The 13468-nt window shown below is 50.6% G+C and overlaps 1 protein-coding gene across 1 annotated transcript in view; it reads left to right on the top strand.

Annotated features, from left to right (window-relative positions):
• The first annotated feature begins 221 nt into the window (after positions 1-221).
• Positions 222-13468, top strand: part of LOC105567425 — a 262739-nt gene continuing 249492 nt past the window's right edge. Inside the window, exon 1 of the mRNA XM_012022289.1 lies at positions 222-833. The gene's annotated coding sequence lies outside the window, so the exon portion shown is untranslated. The remainder of the gene's footprint in view (positions 834-13468) is intronic.

Genomic DNA, 13468 nt, shown 5'->3' with positions numbered 1-13468 from the left:
AACGCCGATTGTCTCACGGGTGTCATGGCGTCGGCGGTGCGCGGCCGCGAGTATCGTCGCCGTGTCTTCTCACTTTTTCCGGGTAAGTTTCGTCCGCGGGTGCTCGCGCGAGTGCCGAGCGTCCAGCGCGGACGATCGCCGCCACGGCCGGCGATCAACGGCCGTAGCTTCGCGAGACCCGTACAAACGTTCGTCGTCGAAAGGTCTCGCGCGCGCGCGAGACGCGTATTCAGTGCCGGGCGCCGCTTGAAGAATCGCGTCGTGTTTTTCGGAGTTAATCGGTTGCATTTGTTGTCGACCTACGAGGGCTATCGAAGAACTCGCCCGCGCGAGTGCCCGCGTCCCGGCGCCGTCCGATATTCGCCGTCGAGGGGCGAGCGCGAATTCGAGGCGCCACGACGCCACCGCCATCTCGCGAGGTACGCGCGCGCTTGTTGGTCAATTTGCTCGCCGTGCGCGGTCAAGTGGTGCGGTGAACCGTGAGCGCGATCGAGATTCGCGGGCGCGAGCGCGACGCGTGATTTATCGCGAGCGCGACGCATCGAGGGACCGCCCGGGTGGATTAATACAACGTCGGCTCGCCGTCCGCGATACTACGCCGCCCACGGGCGCTCGCGCGAGCTTCCTCTCCCGCCGAATGCCGTCGACGCGCGGGCAAAATTTGCACCCGTGCCCCCCTCGTCGGCGCGCGGGGTGCATTTAGCGTACGTTCTGTGTGACGCGCGCGACGCTCTGGGATCATTTTATCTCGTCGAACATTCGCGGACGCGAGTGCGACGCGTCGAGGGACCGAGTGGATCAACTGGAACGCCGGATCCACCGTCCACGAGCGGGTGAGTGGCTCGCAAGCTCCTTCTCTTTCCGAACTTGTCCGATTTTACGGCGCGCGGGCAATTTACCAGCCGCGCACCTTCCTCGTCGGCGCGCGCGCGCGGACGATTTCGCAGCACGTTCCATTTGACGCCCGCGACGCTTTACGAATCATCCTACGTCGTTTAGTAAACGTTGAACAAGAACGAGCGACGCTCGCGAGGGCCGCGGGCGACAAATGGAATGTGCGCACTGGATATTACAGGATTACGTGTGCGTATGCCTCGGGTCGCGCGAGGCTGTCGTCTTTTTTTCCGTCGAGATGATCGAGCGGAATTACGCAGCGCGCTCCGGAGAGACGCGGGGCGTCCGCCCGCGTATCCCGGAGAGAGGGGGAAAAAAAACCGTCTCGGTCCGCGATAATGCGTCCGCGGCGCGGACGCCTGAATTTTTCATCGTCATTGTCAGAGAGATACGACCGGGCGCGGGGAATGGTGGGGGGGGGGGGGGGGGGGAACGTCGTCGTCCTCTTCTCGAAATTCCATTGTCAACAGAGGGTCGTGGCGCGAATGCGCGATGTTTCGGCTATTCTCGTCATCGCCGTCGCTCGCTCCTCGTCCTAAGGGCGTCTCGGATAATTCCGACGCGGAATGGAGCAGGTGTTAACGACGCCTCGTGTTTAGTCTGCCCGCCCATATTTTCGACGCTTATCCCGTCGCCGTTGCGTCCATAAAAAAAAAAGTCTCGTTAAGGGAGAGCGACCGAGGCGGAGAGACAGAAAGAGAGAGAGAGAGAGAGAGAGAGAGAGAAATACAGATATAGAGAGAAGGGCTCTTCGCTAAGGGAACCCTTCGGCCCTATTTCGGTAAGAGAGCCTCGTATAATGCGTGTCCTGCGTGTGCGCACCGTCATAAATACATCCGCGGCGGCGGCTGGCAGCACCGGGGGTGGCTCACACCCTCCCCTCACCCCCCCCTCCGTCGTCCCTACCCTTCCCTTCCCTTCCCCTAAGTGCGAACGTAAACTTCGTTAACGAGAAACTAATTCTCCGCTCGCAGTGGCATAAGAAAGTTTTGCAATTTGGTGGACGAGGGCGGAAAGGAGCCCCGTGGATGCAGGCGGTGAATTACGGTGTAAATTAACACGCTACTCAAGGTCGCTGATGCAGTTTACCCCGACGGCTGACGACACTTTTGTCTTTCGTACGGCGCGGGATTCTCGATTCCTCGAGGCATTACGTGTCGGGCAGGCGGGTGAGGGGCGCGGGGGAGGGAAGGAGGAGAAGGGTACGCCGCGTCGGCTTGAATATCGCTCGAAATGCGATTTGCCCGTAGCATCTGAGATTATTACGCGCGCGCGGTAATATTATTTGCCGCTTATTATTCCGATTACCGTTCCCCGATGCGCGAACAGTCTGTCGACTGTCGCCCCCGCGAAACGCATGCCGTCGCGTCGCGTCGGGCCGGTTCCCGCGCTCCTAGAGACCCTTGTAATCAGACCGGCCATAAGAGTTCGTCAAATTCCTGCGAGTGAGAGAGAGAGAGAGAAACACTTTAGATTATTTGTAATCAGACGAAGGGCGCCTTCAGAAACATCACCCGAGTGGCTACAGTGTATCATTCTATCCTTGTTTAACATACGGGCGAGCAACAAGGATAGAATGATACGCTGGGGTACTCGGATGGTGTTTCCGAACGTAGCCCAGATCGTACGAAATGAAATGAAATCGGTGGGACAACGTTATGCTAGTTGCCACCGCCCTGGGCCAGTCTACGCGCTCCGTGTCCGCTCGCGGGTTTCTTTCCGCCCGCGAGATATCTTCGTCCACGTGTCCGTCAACGCGCTCGCGCAACAAAGTGACGAGCGGACGTCGCTATCGCTTCCGTCTCCCCCACACCGAAACAAACCTCCCGATATCAGTGAAATTCCCCCGCGACACACCCGCGGTCGTACCTCACGCAGGTACACACCGGCGCGTCCACCCTCCCTCCGAGAAGCCCATTTCTCCTCCTTAAGAAGTTTACCCCGGCTCGCCTGCTCCCCGAAGATCGCGATGACGACAAGCGAGGCGCTCCCGTACGAGGAGCACGGGACGCCGGGCGCCGCCTCGCGTATCCCTTTACAACGGCATTAATAGGATACCGCGCCGCCTCTCGCCGAACGACCTCGTTATGCGTGAGTATACATACGCGCGCGTTTACCCAAGTCGCGGAATAGAAAAGCGCCCTCCTCCCACGCTCCCCCCGCCTCGCTGCTGCTCCTCGCTGGAGTCCATAATCGCCTCTTCTTCCCGCGCGCGGAAGATGCGAGAGAGAGACACGGGCCGCCTGCGCCTGCTCCTATCACCCCTTATCCGCGACGTTAAACACTGCCGTTACGTCACGCGCGCGACGGGAGAATCTGATCTCCGATCGACCGGTCTGCGGGAGGCAGTTTCCCTCCCCCCCCTTTTCGATAGGCGTTCGCAAAGACGCGAAATAACGAGTCTTTTGGTTTATTGGACACAGTCCTCGGTCGTGGACGCGAGGCTTTAGATCGCGTAATCGTCGCGAAAGAAAATTAATCGTGATTGAACCCCGACGTTGAAAACCAGCTGTCTCATATTAGAAGTCCATCTCGTAGCGGGGGACTCTCCTCTGATAACCGCGTTCAACGAGCGGATCATTTCTCGACGCGGCAGCGCAGCCGGTTTTCGGATGTACGATTCGTTAGAGATACGCATTTTTTTTTTAAATTCATCATCGTGTTTACGAGAATACTTTGTTATTCCGCAAACAGAATTCCATCGACGGATAGCCGGGTCCGTGTGATTGACGTATGATCGATTGATATTTTATGCAGCATTTTATACAGTTCATCGAGAATCGATTATACCGCGAACGTGGCGCGCCGAGATGCAGCGTCACGCGTTAACCCTTGACTATCTTCGCGGGGTCGATTTTTACCCTGTGAATAATAAATGGAGTTTAAATAAATTTCTTAAATACGAACTTTGACGATGGCGAATGAAACAGTATTCGTCGTACTTTGCACTGAAGCACTTATTTGTGAAAAGATACCGTGTTATTTTTACGAAATCACAGCGTTTTAATCAGTCACATTTTCCAAGAAAGTACGGACGTATCAACCCCAGCTTTTACAGGCGGAAATTTCGTGTGCGCGGGTTAGTTTTTACACACCCGCAGAAAAAATTTCCGGTTCCAATGCTACTACATTTCAGTGTATCATAAAGTAGGCTCGATAGAGCGCCGATCCATATTTATTGTAGAGAAAGGAATATTTCAAGCTTAAATGAAAAATTCTAAGATCTAGAATCGTCCTTTGTCGAATATCGCGGTACCGACTTCGTGCGTTTTAAACGCAAGAGTACGTAAACTTACATTTGTACAAGTTACTCCCAGTGTAGTAAGTCAATCTTTTTAAATTCGATAGAGGAGAATAAGAATTATTGATTTTCTTTCGATATTGTCTTATTTTTATACTGAACGAGGTTGTGCGAAATATAAGTGCGTCAAGAATATTTTTCGCCTCGGTAACAGAAATCCCTTCTGAGGGTGCACGAAGACAGTCAAGAGTTAACGCACCGGCGCCGAGCGTTCCGCGCGTTTCCAATGCGTTTCCGCGAGAGGAACCAAGGCGGGGGGGAATCGGGGGAATGCTCGAGTTTCGCCGGACGGTACGGGCGCGTAATTGCCAGACGACATTTGCGTGGTTACGTGTCGGCGGTACAGGCGTGACGTAACCGGCGCCGGTATTGAGGGAAAATATCACGGATCACGTCGCGGAATAAGGAACCGGCCCCGCGATACGCCTTGGTCAGCATCACCGTGGGATAACGAAAAGTATAATAGAAACAGGCGCGGGCGCGCGCACACACACACACACACACACACGCGCGTACATTTGTAACGGAGGAATCAAATTACGTCCTCCGGATTTACTCGGGGAAAATCCGCGAAAATGGTGGGTGATACCGTTCGAATTACAGGGACGGCGGAGCGAGGGGAGCGATATTATTTACCGATAATTTACTGCGGTCGTGTTATCCTCTTGCCCGTCCTGCGGCCGGATATACAGGGGGGAGGGGGAGGGGCAGATTGATATATCCACAAAGCGCCCGTTGGGAATGTTGTCCATTTCGTCTTACGCCTATATCGCGCGGTATCGAGGGCTCCGCGCGTGTATGTACGTATTGCAAATGATACAGGTATTGCGGATACACGCGGCTCGTGTGTACCCGACGTACGTCGGTCAACGTACTTCGCGGCCGGAGATTCAAGTCGGTTTTCATTCCAGTCAGGCCAGATTTGTCCTGCTGACGCGAAGATCCCTCCGTGCGATGATCCAAATGTCGCGCAAGGAACATTTCGCCGTGACAATTTTTTTTCGTATGAAATTGAACGGATTTCATTCTAAATTGAGCCAACTCGAAGTAACTCTAAATAGGCTGTCCAACTTAATATAGAACGCAAGGTTGTCTCCACAGGGTTAGCTGGAAAAATTCAGGGGGTAAAAGAAACCATGGTACATTCCAGTTTTTACCGTCCCGGACTTTATCCAATGGAATGAATTGGCAAAAATTATAAAAATAACGAGCACTCAATTAAATATATTTATACAAACATTAGTCATTTTTTAAGTAATTTTTAATTATGTTGCCAACTTTCATGCTCGCAAAATTTGGCCTCCTTTGATTACTCGCCGCTGTTAAATAAAACACGAGCGAAATAATTATTACATATTTAGTCAAACGAATTTAATTTCTCGGGATTAGATGGTCTCGTGTTTAGGTGTGAGAAATACGGGAGATACAGTTGGTACGAAATATGCACGGAGAAAAGTTTGAAAGATATCGTTGCTGAAGGAAGGCCGGGATAAAAATCGCCGGACCGAAAGGAAATCGCGACGCGATTGTGAATTCGGTGCCTCGGCGGCGTCGCGTCGTGAATTTTTTTCGTCTCGATCGTACATTCGGGCGATTCCGAAACCGCGCACTCGCGTGCACGCGTTAAGACACGCGGCCTACCGATTCATATCGATGGTGAAATCAGTATTCAGGCAGGTGACACACTATATCGCGTGCGGCGCGACACATGCGACAAATAGCTAACACGGCCGTGTTTCGTTCGGATGTGCCTTTACATATTCACGCTATGTGGCATGTCGAGGCATATTTACAACGCATGAGACGCAAATTGCACGACCGTGTACTTGCCGTAAGACGATGCATTTTCGCGCTGGTGGCGAACTCGCGAACGCGAGTTAAGTCGCGTATTCTCAACGAGACGACGAGAGCGTAATTCGGCTTACGCGTCTGAATATTTTAAATCGCCGCCAGTAGCGATTTTCCCGCGAGCAAATCGAGCGGAATTAATCGTGAGATATCGGTTCGGCAGCTCAAACAACACACACGTTGTCCAAAAGTAAAAGCACCCGAAGAGGAGATCGTGATCCTTTATATAATTATTAAATACGAAGATGTATTTAATTTGATGACGAATATTAATTAATGTTAATTAAATTAGCGGGCTTGACTGGTCTTGCAAAACAGTTCCTCCAAACTCCTTTTCCTCCGAGTTTGAGCATTTTGTAATATTTGCAAGAGGGATAATATTCTGAAAGCTCTGTATCTATTTCCAAGTTACGTAACGACTCTTGCACAGAGTTTCTTTCAATTTTCAGTATAAATGTAGCTTATACTTTAATCTCACAATTATCGTAAACATGTTTGTGTTTGGGTAAAAACTGATAACTCGTATCTTCATCTTTGACACTTGATCTCTACATTTTTAGTTCAGATGAATGGCGAATAGAGCTGTAGAAAACTCGGTGAAAAAGTCAGTAGTTGTTAAGAAATCATTATTTTCTCGTCGTTCGGAAAGTGATTGATCAGCAGCGGAATAAAAAGTCATCCGACTTACGGTGTGGAAATATCGCTAATTTACCATTAATTTAATTGCAATTAGAATTACGTGGAATTAATTTAACAAGACTCGATAGTGAAGAAGCGAACGTGAGACCTATCTTCTCTGAATGAACATTTAGTGTGTCTTAATGTATCATATTTATAAATCTAATTACAAATTTGGAATTAGAATGCGAAAATCCGCCAAGTTTCGCCCGTTTAACTGTACGTCGACGCGGTAGTTGGCCAGGCGAGAGGTAAACCGCTGACCAAAATTGTGTACACCAATGCCTACTTAATACCCAGTGGGCATTGTTTATCTTATTTCATCTTTATGATGCCCTACCAAGGCTACCCAAGGCTTAATGCCCAAAGTAATGCCCAAAAAATGTCTAGCAATGCCGCAAATCTGTTCGCCACAATGCTCTCAGCGGTTTACGTCTCGTTCGCAGGTAAAAATTCATAACGCGCTCGCTGTCTCGGACGACGTATCTCGACGCGACGCGGGTTACCTCACGCCGGTCGCCACACGTCGACCTCTGCGCGCGCCGAGACAGTTCTCGATTCGCGCCGCGGTTAATGCATTCCCGCGAACTAGCGTGTAAATCAAATCCGCACAAAGCGAGAGCGGCGATTTTGCCGCTCGCGCAATTCGAGCAGTTCTTGCTTGCGCGCGGCGCGCTTTTGATTTACGCGGCCCCGGGATTTACACGGCAGTTTTCGGGCACGCACATTAACCGAGCCGAGTCGAGCCGAGTACGTCGAGTCCGGGGGTAGCAACATCGCGTGTGCACAGTCTTTCAACCCCCCTCGAGGTACGTAGCGCGATGTACAACGTGTGCGCAGGTGCACGCGCGCACTCACGCTTCGCCCCGCGTGCGAAGATCCGGCCGCATGCGCGCGCGTGCACTTACACGCGCACGGGGTTACGTGCGGCGTATGTCGATGGGCTGCGGTTTGACTCCGGTGGCTACCGGATAGGCCGCCGTTATTATCCGTAACTCGCGTTGCGGTGAGAACGGAGCAAACGCGCCCGCCGCGAGAACCCTCCGCTCGAGAAATCTAAATTTGTCCGCGACGCTCTTTGTTCCCTGAGACCGGTTGTCGAAGAAAGCGTCCCTCGCCACCGAACGAATGACGGCGTAATCGGTAAGTCCCAGTCTACAATAGATAATTCAAGCCCTAAGCCTTGAGAAATCGACTATTCACGGTCAAGTATGAGTAGAATACTCGACTGTGATTAGTCAATTTCTTAAGGTTCAGGGTTTAAATCTCTATTGTAGACGGGCACTAACGCGAAGGGCTGGAAGTCACGGTTGTCGCGAGGAAATTATACACCACTCGAGAACGTTTTAGGGATAGAGCCTGAGGAGAATGGCTGTTTTAAGGCAATGTTTTAAGTCTTAGTCTTCAAGTATCGCGCAATAACTGTGAGGCCCGGTCTACAATGAGTTGCTTAGTCCCTGGTCAGAAGTCAGAACTATATGTCGGTCCTTTTTTTCTTCAACCCAGAAAGGAAAAGGATCAGCATATAGTTGACTTCTGACTAACGACCAACAACTCATTGTAGACCGGGTCCAAGTGACTTGAGTGACACGAGGCAATTATTGCGCGTTAGGGCCTGAGCAGAATGGCTGTCTTATATTCTCAAGTCACAAGACGGTTATTGTGCGTTACTTTAAGGGCCAGTTTTACATCATCGGGTACTTTCACTGCCGCACCGAATTAACATAGTCGCGAATCTTATTGTGAGATTATTTCAAAGTAGATTTTCGTATCGATTCTAGAAATATGTTAAGCTCCGCAAAAGACTTGTTTCTCTCCCGTTTGAATTAAATCGGGGAAGACGGGTACGGTTTGTATTTTATTTTAGCTTTCGCGGTGTATATCTTGTATCAATGTTACTCAAACAAGATATATCTCGTGGGTGAGGTCTTTCCGAGGGGCAAAAGCACACGGCGGGGTCTCGGAATTAAAAACGATGCCGAAATATATAACGCGTGTCCAAGGCTCCCGTATCGGCGTTCGGAAGTGAGCGATTGAATTAAATTCCACGTTGAGTGCTTCCGCGATATAAGATATGCGCGTGGGAGTTTTTTCTTTCTTTCGGAGAAAGGGAGTCCCGGGTCTAACGTGAAATATTTTACTATTCGGCGAAGGGCTCTCGTCCCTTTTCATCGTATTCTTGGGGAAAACTGATAAAAGGATCTGGAAGAATATGGAGGACGGGGAAGAGGGGGGAGGGGGAGGGTTCGGCTCGTAGAGAAAAAGAGGGGACTCCCGGTTTAGGGTTCAGGGTGGGCTTTCCGCGTATTCGCGGTAAAGCTTCGACGGTGCGCCGTGGAAACGATCGGATTACCATTTTTTAGCGCCCACCACCCACTCGGCGAGAAAGCGCCCGCCCACGCTCTTTCTTTCTCTCTCTCTCCCTCTTTCCCTCTTTTCCACCCACCAACAAGTAATTCCGTGTTTTCAATCTTGGCGAATGACGCGGAAAGAACTCCGCGCGCGCCACTTCCGCGCCGGGTGTACAGTCGTTCGGTTTCTGAGACAAATGTCGTTGGACCATAAACTAAATTAGCACTCCGCGCTGAAACGAAATGCCTAGCCTGTCGTGCAGATCCTGGCTGTTTAGGAACTCGTGCTCGAGACAGATTACCTATCAGGTTTTCGATTCAAACCCGTCGTGTATTAGCGATGTGAGGGTGCGAAGAGAACGTGGGAGAATTTCAAATGTAAGCAAGGGTGGTCGTACGGGAGGATCGTGTCTCTGAAATGTTTTAGGCGAGTTTTTTAACGAAGAATTTTGACGATAAACTGACACACGTGAGAATTGAAGAGCACATGCCAATGCAGATAATAAGATCCTGCCTGTTTTGTATCACCTGCAATAAACTCGAACTGTAAACGGAAAAACATTATACGAATTTCCGAGTCGAAATTTTGGTACTATTTTGACACTTTTAAAGATAATTTACGCCTACTTAGCTGATCTATACACCTACATAGACCAGCGACAACCTACTTTGGTGACATAAAATTTTTTTACTCCGCTTGTGAGTCTTTAATTCTAAAAATTTAAATTTTCAACTCGGTCCTTTCAAGATATAAATCAAATTACAATGAAAACGCCTTTTATTTTTTAAGGACTTGGCACAGATGGAGGTGGCCACTTGAATTATCGTGTGTATACGGATTCACATGATAATTCAAGTGGCCACCTCCATCTGTGCCAGGTCCTTGAAAAATAAAAAGCGTTTTCATTGTAATTTGATGTAAAAATTTACTTTAGCTGCTACTTAAATGGGACCCATTTTAATGCTAAATTGGCAAAAGTAGAAATTTCCAACACTATCGGTGTTTTAAAGCAGAAGTTTTGTGCTTGCAGTTCGACCTCTTTTACTGTCTTAGGTCCTACTGTATAATAGAATTAAAGGTTCGACATAGGGCAAAAATTTCGACGCGGGATACGTTATTTGTAAAAATTGGAAATGGAAACGGGCAAGGAGGAGTTTGATTGTGTATTCGATAGACTAACAATTGTACAAATGTATGCTGAAATTAATCAACAATTACTCGGCAAACACAGTTACAATATACGTAATATACATTAATACACGTTAACGTACGGGAATATCGGGATCGTATTTAATGCGCGTTTGCGCTGTGCGAGAGTCGCTGTAAAATGCGACTCGCGAAATATTCTTTATACATTCCTCAGCGTCGTTCGTTGCTCGTTGCAACAGCGCAATTTGATTCGAAGAATGTTCCTACGAAATACCAAGGATAGATGTTAGCAGCAGACGATTTTTAGTCTTTCTTGTTGCTGTTCGAGGATGCGGTCGACAACATTCGAGACACGCGTTTCGAGAACCTTTGCGAAATCGTGGCAAAGCATACCTGGCCCGAAAAAGCCGGAGATTGCCCGGTGCGATCAGGTATGCCGGGAATGGACTGCAATTGTACGGCGACGGTAACGTTTTCGAGGGAAAGGGACGCTTCCGCGCTATCTCGATATCTTTTCCATATATCGGACGCTGATGGTTCTCCCACTCGCTGGAGGAACATCGGGGAAAAGCCGAAAAGCTCACGTAATAAGGTGCAGCGCATTTGTGTCCGACATTTAAAACCCTACCGCGACAACGTGTCGACGGAACGTTTTGAGCCTCTCGCTACGTAACGTCGTTTCGTTGCGCGCGGTCTTCCCTTAACTCGCCATTTTTATAACTTTGAGGTCGAATTTAGTTCCGCGAGATAATAGAGCGGTATCACGTTGAAACACCCGCGTTCTCTTTTCATTGTCGGCGCACTTAATTTTCTTATTCGCAAATAACCCTTTCGTCGTAAACGGGATGCCTCGTTCAGTCGCGCGACTTGTACGTTAAATAAAAATATATTTCTTGACACTCGCGGTGGATACGTGGGCGGGCGTTATTGGAAAATCTTGTTGGAAACTGCAAAATTATTTTCCCACGCGGCGCTCTTTTTTTTATAACGCCCTGACTTTCAGGAATACATTTTTGAAGCGATTTAGCGCCTATCACAAATAAAAAATGAAAAATTAGATAAAAATGTTAAAAGCCGTCTATTAAAAATTTCATCCCGCGGATGGATAAACTTTCATGAGAGGTAATAATTTAACATGGTAAATAGAGATAGTAATATAATGCGTAAATGTATACGCGAGTACTCTCACGCTTACGCAACAGCTTTTATCGCGCATGTTATCGATTAACATTATTATTTATCTATTTCCACCGGTTTCATAAACATAACAAACGCATGATAGAATCCCCTATTCATAGAAATAGCGGATAATACGGAATAATATTTATCTGGGTTAATATCTCGCTTCGAAAGCCGGCACTATCTAAACATTTAATTTACTCCGCATTTATTTTTGCACAAAATTTCGCGGAAAATCGCGAAAGATATTTCAAAAAATGAAACTCGCCGTGGCCTTTGTTTACGAGAAATGTTTGTATCGGCGCGGGTTATGCATGGCATATTTTTATTATTTACTTTGGTACATTTTTCCTCCTCGTTTCCTCCCCGCTTGCCGAATTAATCGCACAATCGCTTGGAAATAGCGGCAAAATCCGGGCGTGCATAAATCTCAAATTATTTAAATTTCTCCGTTTCACTTAATTAACAAGTTTACCGTTTAAATAACGTGGGACAAATAACAGAGCGCGCACGGTGTTTGCGCGCCACCAAAATCTATCGGAGTGCCATATCCCGCGGATCGACAAACCATTTTCCCGCGGGAAGATTCCTCGGTACGCGTTTTTTAACAGCGCGCAGATCTCTATTAAAAGGACTCGCCGATCCCTTTCCCCGTTTGACGTCTGCACAAACTCGTCGCGTCCATAAACCTGAGGGACGAGAAGGGCTGCGTCGACGCTGGTCGACGGGAACCGGAGATCCAGCCCGGAGTACGGCACTGGGCGCGGTAGGGCGCAGAGGAACGAACGTAACGGCGCGGCGCCGCGAGGAGAGGGCGGTGGGTCGCGCGACAAGGGTGGGAAAGCCGAAGCGTGGCTCCTCCGGGTGGGGGGAGACGGTACCTCGAGCGAGTACGCGGGCCTGTCGAACGCCCCACCGCTCAGTCCGACCCGGACGTTCGAGCGAGACGCGTTCGTCTTCCGTGTTACGTACGCGCACACCGACCGTACGCACGTTGCTGTGACCTTTCCTCTTGTTCTCTCTCTCGCTCTCTCTCTCTCTGTGTCCCCCTCGTTCGCGTACTCCGGAGTCAGTTCTGTCTCGCTGTGTGTTCGCACAAACGCGCGTCAATCTCGGCACACGGGGCGGGGAGAGGAGGGAGTCGGAGTCGGTAGTCCGGAACGGTCTCGTGGTGCACGCGGTACACGAGGCACAACCCCCTCGGACGAAAACGGAGCACGCGTTCGCCCGCTCGGTCACGCAGGCGGACATTCAAACGTGTTGCCCGCGGAGAGAAGGAAGAGGAGGATACACGGGGGAGGGAGGGAGAGAAAGCGAAGAAAAAGCTCTCTCTGGGCCGCCTCGCCGCCGGCTTTCCACGGCCACGAATCGATACCACGCGACCGTCGTCGTCGTCGTCGTCGTCGTCGTCGTCGTCGACGTCGCCGCCGCCGCCGCCGCCGCCGCCGCCGCGTCGGTCGTTCCTCTCTCTCTCCCTCTCTCGCGAACGCGTAGCTCCCTTTTTGTTCTCTGCCACCCCTCGCGACCCCCTCCTCCTCGTTCCCCTCGGTCCGGAGAAGGAAGCGGAAGTACGCGCGCCTCTTCCGCGAGCATCGCGGGAAAACGCGCGCGCGTTCGGGAGGACGGCGCTCGACGACGGGCGCGCACCTTCTCGCGACGTGTCGCGAGGTGTGCGGCATAGCTGGGAGCCGTCCCGCTGGAAGGTGATAGCGACGTCGCTTTCCCTCGCGCGAGGACAACAGGGATCGCCCGCGACGGGGAATCCGCGCGGGATCGCCGGGTGCGACCGGCCGGCTGTGAACTTGTACAAGTGGCGGTTCAGTGACACGTGACGCTGTCTGTTCTCCGCTCTCTTGGTGTTCCGCGCTCCGCGTATCTCTCTTTCTCTCGGTGTGTTCTGTGACGAACGGCTAACGCTGACCGGTGTCCACGGCTACTGATACTCTCCACGCCCGCGAGGATCTGCCATCCACCTCGTCGTCATACAAGTAAGGAAACGCGCTTTTCTTCTCTACCTCGCGTCGCCCCGCTGGTGTCCGATCTGCAACGCGCTCTTTGCGAAACGTT

The sequence above is a fragment of the Vollenhovia emeryi genome, unplaced genomic scaffold (assembly GCF_000949405.1).
Source record: "Vollenhovia emeryi isolate VEMERY1.0 unplaced genomic scaffold, V.emery_V1.0 DF939138.1, whole genome shotgun sequence".
NCBI lineage: Eukaryota > Metazoa > Arthropoda > Insecta > Hymenoptera > Formicidae > Vollenhovia > Vollenhovia emeryi.
This window is presented reverse-complemented; position numbering and strand designations above follow the sequence as displayed.